This window comes from Aphelocoma coerulescens, chromosome 3 (genome assembly GCF_041296385.1).
Source record: "Aphelocoma coerulescens isolate FSJ_1873_10779 chromosome 3, UR_Acoe_1.0, whole genome shotgun sequence".
NCBI classification, from domain to species: domain Eukaryota; kingdom Metazoa; phylum Chordata; class Aves; order Passeriformes; family Corvidae; genus Aphelocoma; species Aphelocoma coerulescens.
Window position 1 is genome coordinate 95,116,492 of NC_091016.1, and position 24,101 is coordinate 95,140,592.

A 24,101-nucleotide genomic window follows, 5' to 3' on the forward strand; every position below is an offset into this window, starting at 1 on the left:
CAGTACGTCCGTCTCAGAGCTGGCTGTCATTGCCTCTGCCAGTCATGGGGAAAGCCTCTGGCAGCTTCACACAGAAGCCACCCCTGTAGTCTCCACTGCTACCAAAACCTAGCCATGCAACCGTAATACAAGAGTGTTAGAGCAGTGGCCCTTATTTTCTGTCTGAAATAGCAGCTGGCTGCTAGCTTTGTCTTACCTTAAATATTGGTGCATGTTGTCTTACCTAGTACTTGTTGAGGTCACCATCTCCCTGGGGAGGCAGGGTGTTGTTTTCAGGCCCTGGCTTTCAGATTTGGTAGGTCAAGTCAAGCCCTCTCCACCCATCTACTGAATTAACGATATATTCTTAAAAAGCTTCTTTGCTCCCCAGCCCTGTTTGAAAGAGAAGAGCAGGTTTGTCTGAGGGGGTCTTAGTTTTGACTCTGTGGAAGTTGTGTCTGCCAACCAAGAAGGAGGAAAGTAAAAGAGGAAAGTCAACCAGTGCTATTTACATCTGCATGCTGTCTATGGAAATCATCTTTAAAATGACAGGGCAACTGTTGGAAACGGCACAATCCATCTGCCTACATATGCACTTGTTATGAAGGAAGCACAGTTGATGACGTGAACAGAAAGCTTTTGGTACTGAGCGGCTGTTCCTACTCGAGCTGCACGCAAAACTGTATTGTTCAGATACGTTCTTTAATTCTTTGCTTGAAAAGTGTTTAATCACCATATTTCTTGAGAAGTTCTCTTTGTGAATTATATGTGAAACAGGCATTAAACAATATGCTTGTTCTGTTTAGAAACAGAATAAAAGAAGATGGACTAATCCTGTATCGCTAAAAAAACTGAATTAGAAAGGATGATTCTTTTGAGTTGTAGTGAATTGAGTTGAATTTGGCATATAAGTTTTTTCCCCTTTAAGCAATAATTTATAGACCAAGATGCATGAACTCCATTTTTTTTTTCTATTGACATATACAGGCTGTTTTGGTTTTTTTCCTAAAGCTTCAAATAGTTATTATGAAACAAATAAATGAACAAAGGATATGGGAAGGAAGCCACGTGCCATGCAGTGACATAGTGTTTTTCCAGATGATAGCTTGAGGCAGCTTTTTAGCTGTGGATGTCAACGTAGCTGGTTTTACTTAACAATACATCTCTTAATTTAATATGGATAGCCAGCATTTTCCTTCAATTCAGGCTTCCTGTTACTGGCACTTGGATTTTTCTTGTGAATAAATTGGAAATACTTTCTGTAACTTTGTCTTGTGTTGCTGAAGGTTTTTTTCTTCTCCCCTTCCTTGTACATCCTTTGATTAAATACATACCTCCTTTCATAGTGCAGAGCGTAGAAAATTAATTCAAGAACTTCTGCCTGTAGCAAGGCAGGACTGTCAGTGGAAGAGAGGGATATTGCCCAGAGCAGTTTTTTTTCAATCTCCTTTGGGCATCCAGGTGTATTTCAGTCAGTAGTAGGTCTTTCAGCATTGACCTGGAGGAGTTCTGAGCCATTCTGTCTTCCTCATTGTACTCCTTTTGTAACCCTTCTTTTGTAAGGACAGAGGACTTGCTTTTAGCTCTCCAGGATGCTGTGCAGAGATGTCTTGTCTCTTTGCTTTCGCCATATCACTCATCTCTTTGCCTTTCCTTGACTCACCTATATTCATTAGATGCAACTTAAACTGCTTGCTTTTGTCTTCATCACAGCCTATACATGAAATAACTCCCAGCTCTAGTTGTTCTGTAATGCTATTATTCTCCATTACAGACCTGAACTTTTTCAATCCTTTTCAAACCTTTTTCCTTGGTTTCAGAAATAAAGGGTTAATCAGTCAACAACCTTTTAAACTACTTTGTTGTAATAAAAGTTTTGGGAATAGTTTGTGCACTCTGCTGAAGGCCATAGGCTGTTAAGAGATGTTCTTACAGTAATGTTTATAGTACTCTTTTTCCTCTTGCCCTCCTTACCTTCTGTATACTTAGAGAATAAGATTAATATTTTCATATTGCAGTGTTGGCTTTGCAGATTTGATAGCTGCATTTCTGATGTGTGCTGCTGTTTCTGGGGAAGCTGTCTGCTTTGTTCTGTGCAGAGCAATGAAAACATTTTACTTCCTCCAGAAATATTATCACCATTCTGTGTAACAACTTGTATATCCTTAATGTTCTTTATATATATATATCTTTATATATGTATGCTTGAAACAAATTATATTGAGAAGTTCCACTATACAAGACTGATATACTCTGCCTTGAATTTTTATTTGTGTGTGTGTGTGTATGTACGTGTATACACCCACCCACACCTGTATCAGGGAAGAAGGAGAAGAAAGAGGCAAAGGAAGCTGTGCAAATGGCTTGGGGTTTTTTCCAACCCCATGCTGTGCCGAGTAAACCAGCTTTGTGTTCTAGAATTTCTTAATACAATTAGTTGCTAGCATTCTGCCTGTAGTTGATGACATTTTTCAATGGAATATGTGCTCATCTGAAGCTCTTGCTCAGAAATTAGTGGTTTAAAAAAATAAAAGAGCTGAACACTTAGTCTACCTGCATTAGGAACAAATGCTGCTGTTCATTTAGAGCAAGGATCTTATTAGTGTGTCAGCAATTTAATTTATGGGGGCTAGAATGAGCTGGGAAGTTTTTATTTTGATTGTTGAAAGCTGTGCAACCTCAAAGCCTTTCTAGACATCCCATGTGATTCTGGGATTTATAGCAGTGATTAATTCTTTAACTATAAATGTTCCTTATCAACATCCTGAAGTGTTTTCAAAACATACAGAGGGGTTTTTGACAGCTTAAGCTAAACAGTGATGAAATGGCAGAAGGCCTATGTGAGACACATTTACTTGCTATCTCCTTGAAGTCATACCTGCTATGAGGGCTTTTGGTCTTTTGTTTGAGTAGTGATGTCCGTTCAGGCACTCCAGCCAGTAACTGGAGCTTCTATGTAATGCATGGAAAGCAGTGAAAGCCAGGAAGCTGGCTTAGGCCCTGGATTTACTGGGCAAGGGCAAGACCCAACTATGAGCAGAGGGAAAAGCATATAAAGCAACACTCACATGGCTCTGCAGAGTTGTCACAATGTCCTGTCTGCTAAACCTTCTTCAACTCTTCTTAGAAAAACTTGCTTGTACATAAGTATCTTCACAAATACTTGAAAGATACAGGTCAGACCCATTTGAAATGGCTGTATGTATTCTGCAGAGCTTGTTAGATGAGGGCCAGGGCAATGACCCTGCAGATCGGTTCTGAGCAAAGGTGGCAGCCATTTGACAGGTCAATAATACAGGTATCTGTGAATCAGTGAAGTAACTCAGAAATGCTTATTTTATGAATACGTAAGTTTCTTCACAAAGAAACTGATAGGAATTATTAATGTTCTGCAAATAAATATGGTCATGTCTTGAGGTGGAAAACTACTAGAAATATAATTTCTCTGTCCCATGGTGGGTTAGTGTGGTTATCATTATCTTTGAATACTCTGTGGGGACCCTAATTGTTCATGAAAGTTGGTAGGAAATACCTCTGATAAGCATTCATATTGCTGAACTTACTAAAGCTGTGCTATAGTTAAATATGTCTGAGCTGGATTGTTCCAGGCTTACATTAATGAATAAGGAGAGGCCCTTTTACATGACGATTTTATATGTTTTATTTTAGATGTGTATTTAGGAATGGGATGACTTGTCCCCAGTTGCCCTTCTTATTTCTCTCCTTTAGCTTCAAAGTCAGTCTAGGATAACTACCTCAGGTGTGCATATCTTGCTCATAGAAGTCCGTTTATAGTCAGATGAATTCAATATTTTTTCCTCAAAGGAAGAAATTCAAAAGGTAGAAAGCTTTTGAACAACATAAAGGGAAAGATGAAATATGAACTGAAAAAGTGTAGCACTTTTGAATGGCTTACAAAAGTCTTACTAGTTGTGGAAGAATCCACAATCAAGAGAGATAGCAAAGATAAAATGTCTGAGAATAGAGGTGGAAACAGCACTTCAAAATACTCTTTCCCTTCCTCCTGCCACAAGAAATCCCTAAATAGATGTCTGTCAGCTTTTATTCCATGAATATAAATTAGCAGATAATGAAGCAATGTATAAAATTAGTAAGAAAATGACATGGATGGAGGGAGGACAGCTGGACAGAGAAAGAAGGAAAGATTTTTATTAGAAACAAAAGGATTTTAATGTTGGTGCTTGTGATCAGGTAGAAGTCAAAATTATATAGTAGTGCTTAAAGACAATACTCTATAGATATGTCAGGCATGTGATTAGAAAGCTGGGGCGTAGTCAGATACAAATGTTGATGGCATTCTTTCAACTTCAGCAAGCCAGGAGGATGTTTAACAACCGCTATTAAAATAGGACATAGCTTAGAATATGCCAGTAACTTGTATCAAGGAATTGGAGAGGAGTAATATAAAAAACTCTGTGGATTGCTAATCTAAAATTAGTGTACTCCAGATTACAGATGGAAACTAAATTGTGCCAGGTCTTAACTGGGTGAGTAGAGTTTATGACTGCTTATAGACTGTCAGTTTGACATGATTTTGGACAGAAATACTGAAATAGGACTTGAACCAAAGTAGGTAAATTGAGTAGATCATACCAGGAAATGGAACTCACTTATTAAGTTGTCTTTTTATTTTATTTCATGTTAAATCAGGCAGATTGAGAGCCCCATACAAACACTAGACTTTATGGTATATTCCATGATGTTAGATTTGGCAACCCAAACAGCCTGATAGAAAAAATTGAAATAGTAAAAGGTCTAGAAATTGTATATCTGAAGGATTATAATTTGGTGAACAGATTTAAAACTATCCATGAAGAATAGTCACTGAGTGGTATGTTTCCCTGCAACAGAGAGTGGTAGGCTTTGATTCTTTATTTTCTCTTGGTTTGTTTTTTTTCTGTAGAGAAATCCTCAGGTATTCCTGTTAGCTTGCAAGTGAACTAAATATTGGAACAGTACAATGAAGATGGGAAGGGGTCGTATGGTAGTGTACTTGTGTCTCTCAGGAAGCAAGGTGGTGCCGTTCTCCTTGAACGCAACCGAAATACATGCATGTACACATTTACAAACCAGAAGTGTCTAGGGTATGTTTACACATCCTCCAGGCTGAATTTGTAACAGTGAGGAGTTAGAAAATGACACAATGTAAGCCTAAATGGTATTCTGTACTTTTTTCAAGGCAGTATGTTCTTTGAGGATAGTTGGACATGGCTATGACCTAGTGCATAGCTTCTGTGTTGGAAAAGGGAAAGCAAGGTTGCTGTCTATTGCAAGGCAGTGGGCAGTGTCAGGAGGTGAGGGAATAGAGGGAGGCATGAAGAATGAATGTCTGGCTCAGGGAAGGAAAAGAAAAGGAGAAAAGTAGTAAAGCTGAAAATGTGGAATGGACAAGCATGGGAGAAACAGTACCAAAAGCTTGGAAACAAATGCTGCAGATGATGTTTTTGAAATACTTAAATATTTTCAGTCCATTTTTTGTGTTGAGCAGTAGAGCATGACTCTGTCAGGCGAAATATGTCACCAGTGTACCTCTGGTGCATCTGATCAAAAGCATTCCTGCATGCCTCACTGACAGGGTGGAAGCAGAGCACTGACCGGCTCTGTGGGGAGTGAGGGTGTGGACAACAGTGGGAGAGGGATCAGCCTTTAACTTACGGTGTCCTAAAGAGCTGTAGCTTTGTATTTGAGAGAAAGAGACTGGATGCTTGATGTCTTCTGAAAATCAAGCCTTTGGAGGATTCATCTCTATGCAGTCAGCAAAGAATACTGATTCTTTTTTCTTTTTTTTCATGAAACGTAGTTGTGCTGTTTTGACCCCTAAAGAGGATCGTCAGTGTCATCTTACAGCTTGTGTTGGATGGTATTTTTGAGAGGGATGGAACTTGGCTATATAAAAACAAAACATTAAAAGCGTCATTTGAGATTCAGAGAGTTGTCTGGTCTCAGAACTGAAGTAGCTGCACTATGGATTACTTCTAACACTTAGCATGCACTAGTGCTATGAGGTGAGGTTAACAGATCAAATTTCTAAGTTAGTCCATCTCTGATTCATCTTTTAAATGTTGTTCCAGGTCTTCAAAGTAAGCCAAATTCTCTACAGCAACAAATAGTTCTACTTCTCTGAGCATACTGAACAAATAAATAAGTCCAGCAAAATCTAAATGCAGTTTGGCAAGACAGGATAATGCTGGAAACACTTGCCAAAATTGACTTGGCAAAAACTCTTCTGTTTTCAGTAGATTTGGAGTAAAATCTGACAAGATCTCTCTCTCCATGGGAACTATGTGACTCTCTTAAATATTCTTACTGTTGGGTGGATTGTGTGTAAGGAGTATAGCTATAGAAGCACTGGATGCCTTTCTTGCACAGTATCCCTTATCTCTTAGCTGTGAGAACTAGGTTATAGCTACATTAGCAGAATCGTTCTGATGCTTGTTAAATAAATGGGAAAGTGTATCTGTAAACGTGAAGGGGCAATACTTTCTCTGGTGTTTAAAACTTAGTAGTTGTTCTGTCTGGCTGGCCTTAATGAAGGTCTGATTTCTGTTGGCAGAACACAGTCAGGAGGGCTTCTGGATTAATAGCAGAAGATTAATATCTTCTCTTGGAAACAAATCCCAGAAGATGGAAGAACCAAAAAATAATGGAAAGAAATCTACTCCAATACCCTCCAGTGTAGGTTTTTTTTTCAGATTTCTAGTGGTGCTCGTAGAAGCATAAATACAGATTAGATGCTACTGTTTCAGTTAAGGCTGTTTGCTAACACTGGGGAGTAAATGGATTTGGGCATTAGTTAAACTTTCCAGGCATATGTGACAATATGGAAAATAATATTTTTACACTTTGTGCAAACAGTAAGCAGGTAAAGAAAGAGAAATAGATTATGGCAAACAGTAGCACTTGGGGCAGAGGATAAATAAATGGCAATCTAAAGAGAGCAAGAAAACTGCCATAGAATTTGAAAGTTGTCACAGGTCTTGTTTCCTTTTCTATTTATTTTTGAGTTTTGAATTCCTGACCTGACTGAGCTGAATATGCAGGCTGGAGCAAGATGCTGGTGTGGCCACTGATGATGCCTAAGATGGATGTTCAAAGCAATTTAAAGCCCAAAAATTAGACAGGATCTCCCTCTGGAGGTCTTTAAAGGCATCTCTGTCCATGCAGGGAATTTTGTATTTATTTTAGAAAGACTGCATCATTTAGTTCCTAAACCTTGGAATTATCCTGGAGGTGGTTGCTTATACCTCACCCTGGATGTTTAGTGGAAACAGAATATATGACAGAACCAGCCTGGTCACTGACTGAATGGGAGAACTGACCTGTTCTGTATGAGTGGGTTTTATACACCATACTAAAAAAAAGTTGGTTAAGGCAGTTCATGCAGACAGGTTATATAAAGGTTTTGGCAAAAAGGTTCTAGTCTAATCTTTGCAAGGGACTAAGGGATCTAGGGAAGAAATTACATTTGGCAGCTTCTTTAAAACATGGGACCCTAAAGAAGTGACTGCAAAGGCCAAGTCTCTTGCATAACCCCAAATCCACAATAAAGAGCAGCCTGAGTATTTAACAAGTGATAGCTATATTCTTATCAATTGTCAAAAGAATAAAGGATGCATTCTGTTCATGACTGATGAAGAGCAGTTAAGTTTTATACTTTTGCACCAAGTTCCTGTGCTCTCTGTCTTCATAGCTGATGAAAATGTCCTTGCTAGAGTCAGTGGGGCCTAGATAGTAGCCCTGTGGTCACCTGCCTGAACTAAGTGCCAGCTAGGATCTCTAAAGCGTTGATAAAAATTGCATAGTGCTGATGGATACAAGGTTTACAGGAGAGGCAACTGGAATTGAGGTGAAACTGCCAGGACATTTAAACTGACAGCAGTTACCTATGTCTAGGTACCTGAATTAGACCCCAAATGTCTGCTGTAGAGTAAGCTGAATCTCTCTGTAGGCTTTTTAGACTGTAGAGGACTGCAAGCTTTTTGTGTCTTATTGAGAGTTGAATCCTAATCTAAGTGCCTTTGTCTTACTCTTCCTGTAAATAGAGAAGCATACCTGTTGGGATAAAACCTGTGTAAGAAGTTCTCAGAAGAATCAGAATTTCACCTGAGAATGTCGGAATGGTGTAGTTTTTTTAAAGATCCATGCCGTGTTACATTGTGAAGTGTTGACAGTGTTCAGAGATAATCTGGCATTTCATTCCCTGAGTAAGTCTCTTTTCCCTTGAATAAGTCTTTCAGGATTTAGCATGGTTTTTATTCTTTTTGAAACTATATTGTCCCTCCTGTCTGTTGCCTAATCCATGTGGATGTTTTTCTCTAGCTCTGTGCAGAACATGTGGGAGCTTTGTAAAGTTGCTAACATTGTGTTTGTTCTCTACCATCTGACAGCCTAAAGACAGGAAGCTAAAGGGTTTCAATTTCAAGATGGATCAAGTGGAGCATATTGGAAACCTGTAAACAAGAAGTCTGATCTCCCCTCTTTCTCCCCTTAAGTCTGCACCATAGCAACTATCTACACAGAAGGATTTAATGTCTTGTATGAGGAAATCTGTAAAGAAGCCATGTTGTTCTTTGTTCATTTCTATCACAAAGATATTTTATACAAATATAACTGGTGCTGTCCTGGAAAATTGGGTGTTTCATTTCTGTGAGGAACTGACTGCAGATACCAGCTTTGTTAAAAGATCTTTTTTTTCCTTCCATGTCAGTGCTGAGCTGAAAATCTGATTGCAAAGGAGATGTGAACCCATACTGAAAAAAGCATGCAAGTTTCCTAATCTGAGCATTCTTCTCCTCATGACGAAGATCTGCAGGTTTTTCACATTAGTGAAATAGAATTAAAGTGGTAGCTTTAGGAAGAGGAGAACATGAGTGTTTCAGTAGAGGGTTTGAATAATTAAAATTTGGAACTTGACACATTTTGCCTCAGGCATTTTGCAGTTGCTGCTTATGAGAACAGTGTTATTTTGGAATGATTCAAATCTTCTGTCAGTATTACTGATGTAAGACTGGTTTAGCCCTTACACTGCCAAGTGGACATACATTGAGGGCAAGAAGGTATAAGTGCTTAAGACACAGGCAAAAAGCTGCAAGCATGAAATAAAGGTATTGGAAATCATCTTCCTTGCACTAGTGTTGGCTGGATCCAGGTCTAAGCCTATCCACCACTCTTCTGTTGTTACACATGTCAGTTTTCTCCATTGCCAACTGAATGTTTGATGTTTGTGAAGGTGCTTGCACAGCGGGGCTGAAATTTAGATATCCCTACCTGGGTACTCTCCTTGAGATGCACACAGTTTGCCTCGTGTTCACAAGCATTTATTGTCTACATCTCCTCTTTACTATGTAAGTGTACTCATTTACTAATAGCTAAAATGGATTTAAAATATTTCTAGAAAGAGTATTGGTGCTTTAAGTCCTTCAGACTTCTGGCACTTACTCTCTGATGCCATGGGACATGGGTGATTAGACTTGGTCATATCATTGTCAGTGCCTCTCTTGCAGAGAAGTTTTCTGAACTGATGGCAGACTACACTTGCTGGGAGTATTGGCTTAATGGTAGTGTCATATGCATTCTCCTCCATGAAAGCTATAAGAAAACGTTCCTAATTGCATCTGTAGGGTGTCTGCTGTCTGTTTTGGATACTGGTGAGGTATCTTTTCCTAGAGATTTAGCAGCTCCTAGTAGAACGTGTACAGATAAAGCACTTTTGCCTTAGAAGTAATTTTTTAACTTTTCAAAGTTGTTTCTGTGTTTGCAGCAAATCTGTTGTGTGAAGTATATGAGTAGAAACAGGATGTGCTAAAATTGCATCATGAACTAAAATCAGAGTTGTGGCATACATTATATATTGAAAATATTTTGCACTGAATTTCTTGAACTCTCTTACAGAATATCTTATAGAATATCAATTTATTACTGGAAGGAACATCTGAAGATATAAATCCTCTAGTTTTCATTATAAGCAATAAATCATCACTTTGATTTGATTGCATTTTGGGTTATGTTGCTAATACTCTTTAATTTGCTGGAATGGATTTGTGGAACCAGTTTTCTCCTCTTAGGAGAGAAATATCAGCTGGTGGGACAAACATTTCTTTGAGCTGACCAAAAAAGTAACTAATATATTTTGAATGTAGTAATGCTCAGAGGCTAGTATATATTACAGGTTTATATCTGCTCTTATTTTAAGCCTCCAGACACTTTGAGCAAGGAGTGAAATATTTGCATTTTAGAAAATGAGGTGTGTGCTTTTAGATCTTCTCAGAGAAATACTGTTATTGCAATAAATTCTAATGCAGTAGATTTGTGTCAACATTCTACCTTTCCAGAGAATTCAAAGACACGTGATGTAAAATTTAACATAATTTAATCTTCACTTCCACATTTGTCACTTCAGAATGGAGGACTTTTTTGTTTAAAAAATTAAAATCTGAACCCAACTTAACTTTCAACTTCCTCTTTGACTCCCATTTTAGCATGTCTTGGCACTGCTCTTGTGTTGGCGGGAGGTGTCACTTTGCTGCACTCCAGGGAACAAGGTTTCCTTGCACTGGCATGAGCAGCACCAGGACAGATTTTTTGTTATGAAGGGGATGTATATATTATATGCTTCTAAAATTTGGGTTTTGGCCTCTGCCGAAGTGTCTAATGGTGATGACAGAATCATTTCTGATACTTTCCTGTGGTAACTTCAGTGCAGTTTGTGCAGCCTGTCGGGGCAGTGAGCAGGCAAAGGTCAGTTGCTGCAGCTTCGAAGAGAAGGTAGAATATGTCTAGCTAGAAACATAATTCAGGCTAGGAGGGAAAGTAGTCATCGTGGCTTTTTAATCAGCATCATGAGGTGTCCTCACTATTTTACATAGCCTCCTAACAAACAGCCTATGTGCCCCTTGCCATCAGCCCTCTCTGGGTTTGTGTTCAGCACAGAAGGTAAAAGCAGGATGTTGCTGTACTCTGCCTAACACATCAGTTCCCTCAGTAAGACCCGTAGAATTGCAGCGCTGGTAAAAAATACCTCCAGAAAGGAAGTACCCGGGCTGCTTACATCCCTTTCTTCTCCCTTTAACACTTGGCAGGCTTTCACTTGGCTTGGTCAGGAAGTTAATATGGGGTCTGTCTGAAATAACTATCTGCCTGCCCTCATCTTTAGGCAGAAAGGGCACAGGCAGAACTGTACACAGTTGCTTTATTTATTTATTTATTTATTTATTTATTTATTTATTTATTTTTATTTTATTTTACCTTCCCAGTTAAGATTTCTTGGTGGTTTAAGACTTGTGAAAGAAAATGAAGCCTCTGTCCACTGTTTGATTGGGTCTAGGAGAGGTTTCTTGCAAATTAGGTTTTCTGAGAAGTAGCCTGCTCATTTTTGTACAGAAAGCAGCTCTGGCCGTGAGTAGCATCATTCCATGTTATTACGATTCATAGCCCTAAAGAGGGGAGCAGGATGAGATTTAGCAGCTTCAATGTGGGAGGCATTGGGCACAGAAACTTTTTAAGATATTAGTTCTGTTGACAAGCCATTTACTTAGAAAAATTCTTGTGCTGGAGCCTGTCTCTGCCCTTATCTTCTGCTGCTGACCCTTGAGTTTCTTCCTTCCTGCTTCTTGGATGGAGCCTGGATTTTCACATTTTCTCTGACACTTCTTTGCCTCTTGCTTCATACCAGCTGTGTCTCTCATAGTCACCAGGCAGGTTTTAGGAATGGATGTGAGGTAGAAACAAGAAAAAAATGTGGTGCATTTTTCTCTTGTGCTTGTTTGCCTTGTATTATACATTGACCATATGATGTTACAAGTTTGATTCGTTGGCAAAATGAATGCTGAGAGCAGCTTTTTGCTCCATTCCTGTGTTAGTAACTGTGAGATTGAAACCACTTCAATTACCAGATGGACTGGGTTTTCCAAAAGTTATAATTCTCATGAACTTCGTGAAAATTAGAGTTTATATTTATATATCCTACCCTTGGATTATAGTTTTCTGTATTTATTTGTTTAAGTACAGGGTACAGCATGTACTATTTTGATGTACTATTTTTGATGATCACTGTATTGTTCCACTTCCTTAAAATAAATAAAATAAAAATAGACTAATACTTAGCAGCATGCTAAATGGTGAAAAGTTGATACTAATTAAATAAGGTTGTCAAAGTGCATGTATGAAGAATTACAGATGGTCCAGAACCTTTGCAAATACTTTCGGTGCTCCGCCTTTGTATTTTCACAAAGTTTGGGTAGTCTAAAGATCTTCAGTGCATTTAAAAAAAATTAAAACAAATCCCACAAGAAAAAAAGTGTTCCTTTATTTTATATTGGCACTACTTAGGCCCCTCGTGTGCACATGTGGAAGTGAGGCAGCAAGAGGAGAGGTGGGGATGGAAATGTAGAACTACTGCTAAATTGGTACCTCTGAGTTCCTTTGTTCAGCCTGAGATTTACTTTAACCACAGTAAAATAGATGTGGTTTTAAAGGAAGCCTCCATATGAAATAGCTTTTAAAAAAGTATCAGCATTTGACTAATGTTTAATTTACTACTTTTTAATGGAAAAAAAAATACTGCTGCTTCTCTTTTCTTTCAAAGTATTTTTGTTCCAAAGTATCCGAATCTGTCCTATCGGTGACGTTGCTGTTTCTGTAAACACTGTCCATGGGCTGGCTCCAGGACTGTGTTTGTTCAGAGTGTGAGTTGGGAGACTCCCTTCTAACAGAGGAAATGGGACGATCTGTTAAGCTTTCACTGGAGATTGTTCACATCCACAGAAGCTATATCCTCTGCAGGAAAAGAGAGCTTGGATCCCTGCCACAACATGTCCGTGATGTTAACGAGTCGGAGAAGCTGTGCCTGCTTCAGCAGCAGTCTGCTAATTCAGAGAAGGGGTTAGAGAACAAAGTGGAGTTTGATGAAATTTAAATGCGACACTTAATCCTGTTAGCACACAGAGGGAAAAGTTTTTTTGTTCCATGGAGGGGAAGGAGAGGAGCTATTGAATTTACCTGAAATCTATGCATCAGGAAGAACCATATCAAATGGAATCTGGGTCCTTGCCTTGTTTCAAATACATCATCTTTGCCAAACAGAAACCTCAGCTGAGTTTCTGTACAACTGAAGCCCTGCTTGTTTTCAACCTGCAGCAACTGTTGTTTAATACAGATGAGCAACTTAATCTTCTTGGGTTGCTCACATACCACAGTGGTGAGCCTCACTGAAATACTACAAAAGAAGTTTTAAGTTTACTGCCTATTTAGGAGAGAAGAAAGTATGTTCAGGTGAGGTGGTTTTTTTTGCTGTCTTTGTGGTCAAGTGGTGATTTTATTGCTGAAAAAAATAGCTTTTTCAGTTTCAGCATTGCTCCTTCAAGTAACGCCTATTCTTTTCTCTCAGAGTTTTCTTTGACACTGCTAATTAGTTGGCCCTAGCAGAAAATGGGTTAAATGACTTCATAAGTTGTCAGTCAGATGTTCAGTGTGACTGCAGCATGTGGTGGTGCTGAGCCCCGTGATTTCTGTGAAGTTCCTGGCACAGTTCTGGATCACAGTGGGTACATGAACCTGCCTGTGAATGGGTGGAGCATGGGGTGAGGCAGCACTGGTGGGACTGGTATGTGTAGGCAGTGTGAAGAGGAGGACTCAGAGGCAGGCTGTCGGGGTGGAAATTGCATTTCTGTTAAGACACTATGAAGAAGAAAGCACAAATGAGCCTTAATACAAACTGTAACGTGTAGTGCCGAGTCTGTCCTTGTGTGATACTGGAGGTAGAGAAGAAGGCTTACTAAGGGCAAGGAAGGTTGCAGATCTTGATAGGCCTAGACCGTGACAGTAGCTGCTGTATGATTCAACTGAGAAGGGACAGGTGGCCCTAAGAGGATATAAAGACTTCTTAGAGTATTCTTTCTGGCAGCAGTTTTCTGAATCTGTTCTGGTCACAGTAAGATTTTTGCCTTTCCTTCACTGGAGAGTGTTGCGTAAAGATGAACCTGGAAGACGAGGAGTTGCTGGATGGGCTGGAAATGTAAGGATCAGTTGAAAGGACTTCAATTTAGAGTTTATGCTTAAAGAATCTGCAAAACTGGGTGTTTGGCTAGGTCTGTGGAGGTGCAAGTATTAATGATGTATTAGAGATAGCAGGCGTATTTTTCTTGAAGTGATGGAGAGATGAAGAAAGATTTCATGTGTGCCATTGGACACAGAGTAGAGGCAGTTTTCTGGACCTCATTTACAGAGAGGACAGGGTTTTTTTAATTACAAAGTAGACCACCTAGATTGAATGTGCAGAAGAGCTTTTAAGGATCTCCACTCTAAAAACAATTGGAATATCTTCTGATAAGGAAGGAAGGAGGTGGGTAGCAGAATGGAAGAGCTGGTTCTGGACTGTCACAGAAAAGATCGGCAACTCAAAATACACAGGGATGGAATAGTGCAAATATCCTTGGACTTTGGCAAGAACACTGTTTGCTAAGTTCACTTGAAGAAGATCTAGGATGGAAATAGGAGAGTGAAACTTAAGGCAACTACTGTGCTTAGAGATGAAATGGAAATCTGGGTATTTAAAGAATTGAGTCATGTAAGATGGGTGAAATAATTAAAGGATGAAAATTCCCTAATAATGCATACTTTGCAATTAAACATATTTGTAAGTCCTTGAAAAAGGAAGATCATTAGAAACAAATGAACCAACGTAACTATTTTAATATGGTTATAGTAACTATAAGACACTTGCAATAGGAAATGCTTCCAGCATTGTTTAATTCTTAATTGTGAATATATTAGAACTCTTAAGCCAACATCGGCAAGAAAAATTGAATGTACAAGTATTTCAAGCATAGTGCCAAGCATCATTCCTGCTTGTCCATGTAGAAATGACAGCATTTCAGGCTCGCAATTTCCCTTTTTTAAAAGCATCTCTAACTAGAACTTTTTTCACTGAGGGAAAAACGTGTCCACCATTCTCCATCTGCATGGTCATGCCAATACTGCCATGTAACTACTGAAGTGCCAGCCGCTGTCAAAGTCTCACAGCTTGAATGCCATTTGCCATAGTGCATTCAACAGCAGAGCTAACTGCTTGGTGGGTGTGGAGGAAATGCTAGAAGCTAGCTGCTTATAATTTAGGTAGAGAAGAATCCAAAACCCCCTTTGACGCTCAAGGGTGAACTTAAAGATTTTAGGAAATAAGTTGTGCTAAATAGTAACTGATGGTAAGCTCCTTTCCACTCAAGTCTTGCTGCTGATGTGAACTTTCAGTAACTTCTAAGTGCATCTTTGCAGTTTTGCTTCTGCAGAAGCTGAAATTCTTCTTTGTGTTCTTAAAACTTTAATTTTGAAGGAGTTACATTTCTCGGGTGAAAGAAGCCTATTCTACTATTCTTGCATAGTGGGCAATCTGGCTGTTGAGTCATGTGCTCTTGATGCTGGTAACATTCTTGAGATTTCCTGAATAGAGAGTTACTGGAATCAGTAGTTATCATCTGGGCGTAGTGAGCTCAGTCTGAGTAAGTGGCACGTGTAAAACCGAGACACTTGGGTTTGGTTTTTGCATGTTTTGAATGTGCAAAAAGTGGGGGGAAAATGACTTGCAGAAGAGCTGTTGTAGAAACAAGTGTTTACGTGTAGGGAATTTGAGGGAGGGAAGTTAACAGAGAAACTATGAGCCTCAAGGGTCCTTTTTACAATTAGAGCCAAGACTCAGGAATTAAAAATTCCAATTTTAGAGAGTGCACATAAATTACCTCTTGTTTTAACCTGACAAAGACGTGCAGTTGTATGGAACAAAATAGAGATTGTGAAATGTTTCCTAATGAAACTCAAAAGCAAGGTGAAACATGCTTGTAGTTTTTCTATTTAATTAAGCACTTAGTCAGGTTTCTAACAAACCTTGCCTTTCCTCTTGAGTCAGTGATTAGACTCCTCCAGGAGAAACTTCTGAGACTGCAAATCTCACCTGAATTGAAAGGATGTTCCAAGGCTTAGTTTAGGTATGAAATTAAGAGGTGCTCTACTTTAAGTGGTTTGAGCATTTCCTGTGAAGTGATTTACTTCAAATTCTTATTTTTGTGTTTGCTGCTGTTCAACTTATAGACTTGAAGGCAGTTTGTATTCCATCTCCCCTTCAAAATTATCTGAGTTAAGTCTTTCAGAATGCTGTCTGCCTCTCTGCTTTTTATTTATCTTTTTTATATTAATATCCCAAGTTATCGAGCTATCTATGTTAAGAAAACATAAATGCTCAGAAAAAACCTCCGTGTATCTGTATTTTTGTTGCTCTTCCAATTTTATTCAACCTGAGATACAAATCTATGCAAAGGAAATCGAAGAGTGTGGTAGAGTTAAAACTGAAGCTAAAACCTTAGAGCTGTGCTGAAATGGCCCTATAAGGCAAGACAGATACTTCAGTAAGTTCTTTTCCTCACCATTGGCCTAAAAAGTTAATTTTTTGTTCATGGTTTTTAATTCACCCAGTTTCTTTTAATTATGTAATTTTTTTTAAGTTCTTTGCATTGGACTTAAGAATATGCATGCACTGAGTTGATTGCATTTAGTAACAAAATAGATTTTTGTAAGACTGTGCTATAAGCCAATATTAAAATTATAAGCATGATTTCTTACAGTACTCTTACGCAAGCGAGTTTTCCTGATGTAAATTCCCACAGGTCAGTGTATGTTTCTTTGCTTACCTGAATATTTCTCACCAAATGGAAATCAAGATGTCACTAACATTAAGTAGTTGTATGCCAAGCAAAAATTTTAAGTCAGGTTTCTTAATCATTTGACAGTTCTATTCTTGGTTTCTACAGTTCCTGGTGTTCTCTTGATAAATATTTTTGCTTCAAAGTAAGACTTGTTGATTGTGGTAGGACAAGAAGCTCAATCTATAAACTAGAAAAGCTGAAAATTCTTGCTGAGACTAAATAATATAGATTATGTTTGGTGTGGGAGAGTGGTTTCTTTCCTTTTTTACTGTTGTTTAATCTGTGCACTAATGGTCTGAAGTAAGGCCTGCTCTTTAAGTAGCCTGCTCTTTAAGAAACCTCTCTAGTTAATAGCTTTAGTAGCCAAGTTTGTAACTGAATTTGGACATGGAGCAGAAAAAATGTTTATAGGTACCATGTCTTGCTGAAACTAATTTCTGCCATCAAGAAATCATAGATTTATGTATTTATTTGCACGAAGAAGTTAAATGAAGTCTGCTGAAGTTTCAAAGCAAAATCACCTCAGCCGGGGATGCTCCAGAAACACTTTCCTTTGCAACTCTTGTAAAAAATCAGGGATGGGGAGAAGGTGGAGGGAGCCAGTGTTGTAGCACAAGGACAGACATGGTAATGCTTCTTTTGCAGAAAAGCTTTATATAGCTTAGCAACCTTATTGCTAAATATTCCCTGTCACTTTGCAGCATAATCTAAGGAGACTAAAGCTGTTTAGGAGCAGAGGGCATGTGAATGTGTGGGGCCAAGACTCATGCCATTGCTAGACAATCTGATAAGCATGAAAGAGGAGGGCATTGAACCTTAATTACAGATTATTTAGTATCAAGCTGGTTCTTGTTGTCCTGAGGCAGTAGAAGTTTAGACCTATTCTTACAGCTTTGTTGGGTTTTGTTCATGTTGATAACGTGCAAATGAGATCTATTGTGTGTGATTTTTTCCATTCAGGACTTGCAGAAGGGCTGGATTTATGTACCTGGACAGTTGGTGGGGATGTTAAATAAATACCCTTTATCAACCTGGGGTAGGGACTAGCAATTCTCTAGGATGTACTGACATCTGGTGGCAGTTTATATATTTATATAGTATTTGAAATGTTTTTCGTTCAAAGGTAGGCCAATAACTCCCTGTCTAGATTATGCCTGCTTATGTGGGCTGTTCCACCTTATTTTGTGGCTTGTGTGTGGTGGCTGTTCTTTTCCCACTGTCTTGTTTCTGACTCTCAGAGGCAAAAAGTTTAAAATTGTTGAAACTAATCTTCTTTTATCTAGTTTAAAAATGTATTGACTTTACTTTCAGATTGGTTTTTTTCTGTCTTATAGCAGTTACATGGAAAAGGAAACATTACTATTTTTTTTTTCCTTTCCCTTCAAATAGTTGCAAGGCTCATGAAGAAAATGAATGGGATGCATGAAGAAAATGAATAGGATAGTTTTCTTTCTTTGAAGCTGAAAGGAGAGCTAAAGGAGAGCCCTGAGATCTACCTCCATTTTTAGGTCTTCCCCATCAGACAGAGACCCCGGGGTTCTGCTTTGCATACCCAGATCTAGAAATATATGTTTCTAAAGTGGAACACAGCATGTTTAAGATGGGAAAAAACAGAATTCATTGTCATGGGCTTGAAGTAATCTTAGAAACATGCCAGACTTTTTTTGAGAAAGTTGATAGCAAATCATTGTTACCAGGATCACAAGGTGTTCACTGAAACTCTGTGGCCTTCCAGGGGCAGGCAGGTGAGAAAGAAAACTTGGCAATTTTGAGAGAACTTGTTCCTCATATAGGAGAACAGCAGTAGTGAGAGGTTTGTGGTTTTCATGGTTACCTCATAGAGATGAAGACATAGGAAAGGGGATCCACCAGACTCTAGCTAAGCTCTAAGGGTGCCTGACCCTGTCCCTGCTCCTTCCCAAGTCCAAATCTCAATTCTTACATCAAACTGACATGATTATTACACTGTCTACTAGCTGCTTCTTGAGGGATGGCTGACCAGTGAAGGAGGTAAGTTGGGAATATCTCCAAGTGTAAACACTACACAGTCTCCAGGATTCCACCAGGCAAAGAAGGAAGAGTTTTAAATAGCTTGCAGTCTTCCCTGGGCCTGATGCTTTTTTAAGCTGTCTGTGTTCAGAAGGGGAATTCAGCACAAATATTTTGCCCCTCAAGTGGGTTACTGCAGGTGGATCAGGTAAGCCTCTGTGTAGGCAGATTAGCCTTCCCTGTGTGCATTATAGATTTTGAGGAAGGTTTTGGAGACAGTTTTGAAATTTTGTAAAAGGCAATGTAAGAGGCCTTCTTGTATAAACAGTGCATCCTTAGTTTTGCTGATGGCATATTTATAATGTTCATTGACATTGGCCCCCATTTTAATGGTGTGCTTGATGCAGAGCAGAAAGATTAGCTTTATTAGAGAGCTATGAGTACACAGAAGATAGCATAATGTCAGCTCATCTCAAGGCTGTAAGGGAGTTAGACCTTACACTATATATAAGTTTCTCCCTGTTTGCAAACAGGATAATTTTTCTTTATTTTCTGGTCCTCTGCTGTTGGGTGATATAGTTACTCAACTATTCTTGCTATAACAAGTATTCTCTCAAGTAAGCAGTGAGTAATTTGTGCATGTTGGCACCCAACTTATTGTCATTACCATAAATTAAATACCTAACTTGCTACCAAGGGAAGAGAATACATTTTCTTTTCAGCCCTTCCCTTTTGTGCTTAGTTGTAAAATGAAAGCAAATGAATGACTGCAGTCTCTTGATAGTGTGGCATTTACTGGGCAACTCACAGTATCTTCTTTCCAGGTGATGGCAGGGCAGCGCTTTAGTTTTGGGTTGTTAGTTTGTTGTTGCACTGCATTCTTTTAGCAGCTGCTTCTTTCGTAAATCTCTGTACTACCTTTTACAGTCTCATCCCTCAAGTGTAGGATAGTGAAGCCAAGGGAGGGAGAGAACGCTTTATGTCACTAACACCTTGCCTCTTGGAGATCCAGGGGAGAAAGCTTTTTTTGCAGTAGTTAATCCTTACTTTTGTGATAACTTTGCTGAGACCATGATCACTTGTGTGGCTATCTGTGCAGGTAGTGCCTTCCCTTAGATCCTTCAGTATTACAGCTGGTGATGGGATCAGCAGCTCTGACCCAGGAAGATGTGACCGGTCCGGAGAGATGGTCCCGAAAGGGATCGCCTTCCTGAGGCCCAGTGTCTTCCTCTCAGCTGCTGGCAGAGGGGCCCTTGCAGAGGCTGTCAGCTCTTTGGTGATTATCAGCTCGTGATTCCAGCTCAGCTCTGCAGGGCACCCCCAGGCCAAGCCAGACCAGAGAGAGACGAGAAGGCCCGTGTGGCTGGTTCCGCACAGAGGTAGCTTTATTGTTGGTTCCCTCCGGCGAAGGGGAAAGCCAGGGACGAGCTCTCTCCCCCACAGAGCCAGGGGGCTTCCTTTTATAGGGATACAGGGGATCAGTAGGGGACCAATGGGTTACAGAGGGTCTGGGACAGACCAGTGGGTTACAGAAAGATCTGCATAGTGTCTTCCAAAGGATTGTGGGTCCACCTTTCCTCGCCATGACCCAAGAAGTGGTTGCCTTTCCAGGGAGTCCTGCTGGGCGATTGCAAAATCTCTTGTCTCAGCAGAGATCCCTCCAGGGCAAGGGCTGGGCATATCCCACACTTCAGGGGCAGGATTTTAGCCTAGCTTTGTGCAGAGCTTGCTGGCAAATCATTAGCTTTATTTCTTAGACACCTACAGGAGGACATGCTTTGCAATGAAAGCTGGGGCAGGCAGGTTGCTGTATCTGGGTACCTAGACATAGGTGAAGAACTGTGCCTAGCAAGTGGTAAGCATCTATTTTGGCAAGAGGATATGATATATGTAACTTCTTAGCCCCTCCAAGTATGTTACCTTAGATGCATCTTTGACTACATAAATATTAGTAAAAAGGGAAATAGCCACATGAAACAATGTGGAAGTCAAAGGCAGTCAGTAGAGAAGCAGTAAAAATACAGTGGACCTGTGCTTAAAGTTGTCATTTAATTGCATCATGTAAAGTAATCATGTTCTTCTGTCATTTGTTTTGTCTGTAGGCCTTTTAGAATAGGAATTACTGTGTTGAGTATAAATGAAGTTCTTGCCAGAAGATTTCCTTAAATTATTTGAAGTTACCTGGTGCATCTTTCAGAAGCACATCTGAAATGTATGTGCAAAACCTCTGAAATATATATGCATATATAGGATTTAAAGTCCTAAATCACCTGTGTCATTCAGTTAAAATCACCTGTGTCATTCAGTTAAATGCTGAAGCTGAAGACTACATCTCAACAGTGTTTGGGATTCTGTGAGACCATAATATGTTGCTTAGTTTCTATTCTGATTTTTCTTGTTCTGAAATTCCAGATTCTTTTTGCTTCATGTATTTTGAGTATTTCCTTGTCACTGCATCATTTGCCTTGACAAGTTTTCTTCCTCTGTGTGCTGATAGTATGTTGCCTGTTACTGCATTGGCTCTCACAAATTTTCTTAGATATGAGGCCCACAGTTCCAGTAGTTCATAGGCTTATTTTGAAAGCAGAATTTTTTCCTGCTATAGACAGTTGGGACTTTTTTCCTTCTACTTCCTTTTTAGCAAATACAATATCAATGCTTTCTGAATTTACACAGTTGTGTGGGGTTTTTTGTCTTGGGGACATACTGGGTTGTTGGGAGAGGGGTCATTTTTTTGTTTCCAAGTATTAAACTTGGAAGAGCTGTTCTAATGTTAGAGTCTAAAGTAAATCAGTATTTTCTAAGTCAGCTGTCTGATTTTAAGCCATGAACTTTGAATTGTACCGAAAAAGTAATTGTAAATAGCAATTCTAACCAATGGTAATAAAAGATGGACATTAAGATGATATAATGATTGATGTTTTAAATATTAAAAACATCATCATACCTCTTACAGGATCACAATAGGATCTGTTAGCAATAGAAATATCAGATGCCTGTCAGCTAAAGAATGCACGTACTGTGGTAAATTCCATCAAAGACTACCACAATATTACATTTCAACTTTCTCTTGTGAAGTGCTGAAGTGCCTTCTGCAAATCATACTTAATCTGGAAGACCTTGAAATGTAAGGTCTCTAGCAGCAGTTCATGTGGGGTTTCAAAACTGGCTCTACCTCCAGGAGGACCTGGGACTAGATTACCTACTGAGACATGCCCAGACCTGGATTATTCTGAGATTTACTCCTTTTCCTTGCTCTGAGAGAGCAGCTCTATGATTTTGTTTCTGCACTTTTGTTTTTGTGCTTTTCTGCCCATGCTTTTGTTTCTGCTGCTGGATTCATTGTTGAGCCAATGCCAGGATGTTTCTTGCAGGGCTACCTGGCAATCTGATTGGTGTGGCTGTTTGATTAAAGACAGGGATTTTCCTCTTCTACTGTATGCCCTAGAGAGAGATCCAACCCACCGACCCCTTTTCAGAGAAATGTATCTTCTTAGTGCTGGACTAGCATAGGTTGTTTAACAGCTGACCAGAGAGATGATTTATTGACAACAGACAGCTCAAGAAAGAAAACTTTTTAATTCTTGCAATTTGTGCCACCTTTGCCCTTGCAGTCTGTATTCTTTTACAGCAGACTAGAAGATAAAGATGATCTATGCCTTCAGATCTATTTCAACTTTTGAGCCTCCTACAAATCTCTAGGCCTCCTGATGAATGGTCAAGCAATGGACAATTACATAGTCCCCTTCTTTCCTTCCCCTCCTGCTGCTGTTCTGTTTCTTGACCTAAGGGATTCCCTCCAGGCACTGGGTTTTTAGATATCCTGATTTTTAAACGTACTGGAATGATATGTAGGTAATGGTAGAGGAGAAAACTATATAGTTACTTTGGTCCAAATGAAGCATACTTCATGCCCACGGAACAGCTGTTTCCTCAGAAAGCTGGCCAATATACTGTGCTATTAATGGTGTTCATATGATGATGAGCACAGTACTAGTATTGGGGCAACCCTTCTATGGGTTATGCTCTCAGCTAAAGGTCCTCTACCTTTTCGATAGCAGATTAACTTTTTTTAAAGTACATTGCTGTGATTCTGTAACACAGTTCAAGTCCCTGCTCACTTGTACATGGTTTTTTTTGCACATGCATTGTTTTTTAAAGCAGAAACTATTAATAATCTTGTCCCAGAGTTTTTCTTATGTTGTACTAAAACCTGTTTAAGTGGAATCTTTTTCTCTTCTGAGAATTTTGGCTTTTGTTCTACATTAGAATTTTTTTTTTTCTGCTTGGATTATCTTTTTTTAAAATTTTATTTTGTGCGGGTTTCTTTTTCCTCGTAGAGGTGATGCCTTCAAGGAAACTGAATACTTAAAATGTTTCTGAGAGGAAAGTACAATCTCAAATATACCTAGACTAATGCTAACAGCCACGTTGTTATTTAACCAAACTCTTCAATTTACCAAGCTATATCTTTAAAAGTATTATTTTCCTCACAGTATTCAAAGGTGTCCCTGAACCATCATTCCTCTGTTAATTAAAAATAAGCTAGATGGTGTAGACATTCTGTGAGCCAGCACTCTAAATACCACTTTCAAATCATGTTAAAAGCTTCAAGTCCTTTGGAAATTGCATGACAGCTCTTACTTGTAGAACGCAAAGACTGTTTTTCTGCTATGTGCACTCATTAAAATGGTGAATTCTCTGTTTTCTGCAGGCACAACTTCAGGACATGCAAGAGTACTTTGGAGTGAACTGGCAGTAAGCCTTGCAGTACCATGGTGGCAGTAACAGTGGCTGTCCTCTGGAGATGCTGAAGCTCAGCCTTGTTTTGAACTCCTTTCTTAGACTGCCCAACTTGTTCACAAAGGACTTAACACTGATTTGGATTCATACGGTCATGGGTATGGATTTTTCCTCCCATTACTTGACATCTGTGTGTTTCCAGCAGTTAGTGACGAAGTCAGTAGTAGGTCTGCTGACATTTGGTCTGTTCTTGGGAGCTCTGAGTGACAGGTACTGTAAACATCCTACACTCTCAGCTGTGGAAACTAAGGAAGCTGGGAGAAGGCTGTTTACTCTCCCTGCCTTGGAAATCATCTGGAGGGCAAGGATGGAATATTGTGTTGATTGTATTTCTGACAATCTGTATTTCATACTTTACATTATGGTGTCAGTAAACAAATGATGGTACTATATCACATAATCAATGTCTTGTGTTCAGACCAAGGTCAGAAGGGCCTTATGATATGCTTTAGCTGCACTGCTGGCTTGAAGGAAACTTAAATAGTAGCAATAACACATTGCAATACTTTCATCTTTAAGCGGCGATTAAAAAAGACCTGTCACACTCTTTGTTTAGAGGTGGTGATACTTAAAGTTGCAGTGTGGACATCCTCAAGTTGACACACCAGTATTGTATTTAAT

General features: G+C 39.2%; 1 long non-coding RNA gene across 1 annotated transcript; it reads left to right on the forward strand.

The window, feature by feature from the left end:
- Positions 1-6,378: 6,378 nt before the first annotated feature.
- Positions 6,379-12,354, forward strand: LOC138108533 (uncharacterized). The gene is made up of 3 exons (XR_011149993.1): positions 6,379-6,675; positions 8,043-8,204; positions 8,388-12,354. It is a non-coding gene; the product is annotated as an uncharacterized lncRNA (long non-coding RNA).
- The last annotated feature ends 11,747 nt before the right edge of the window (positions 12,355-24,101 follow it).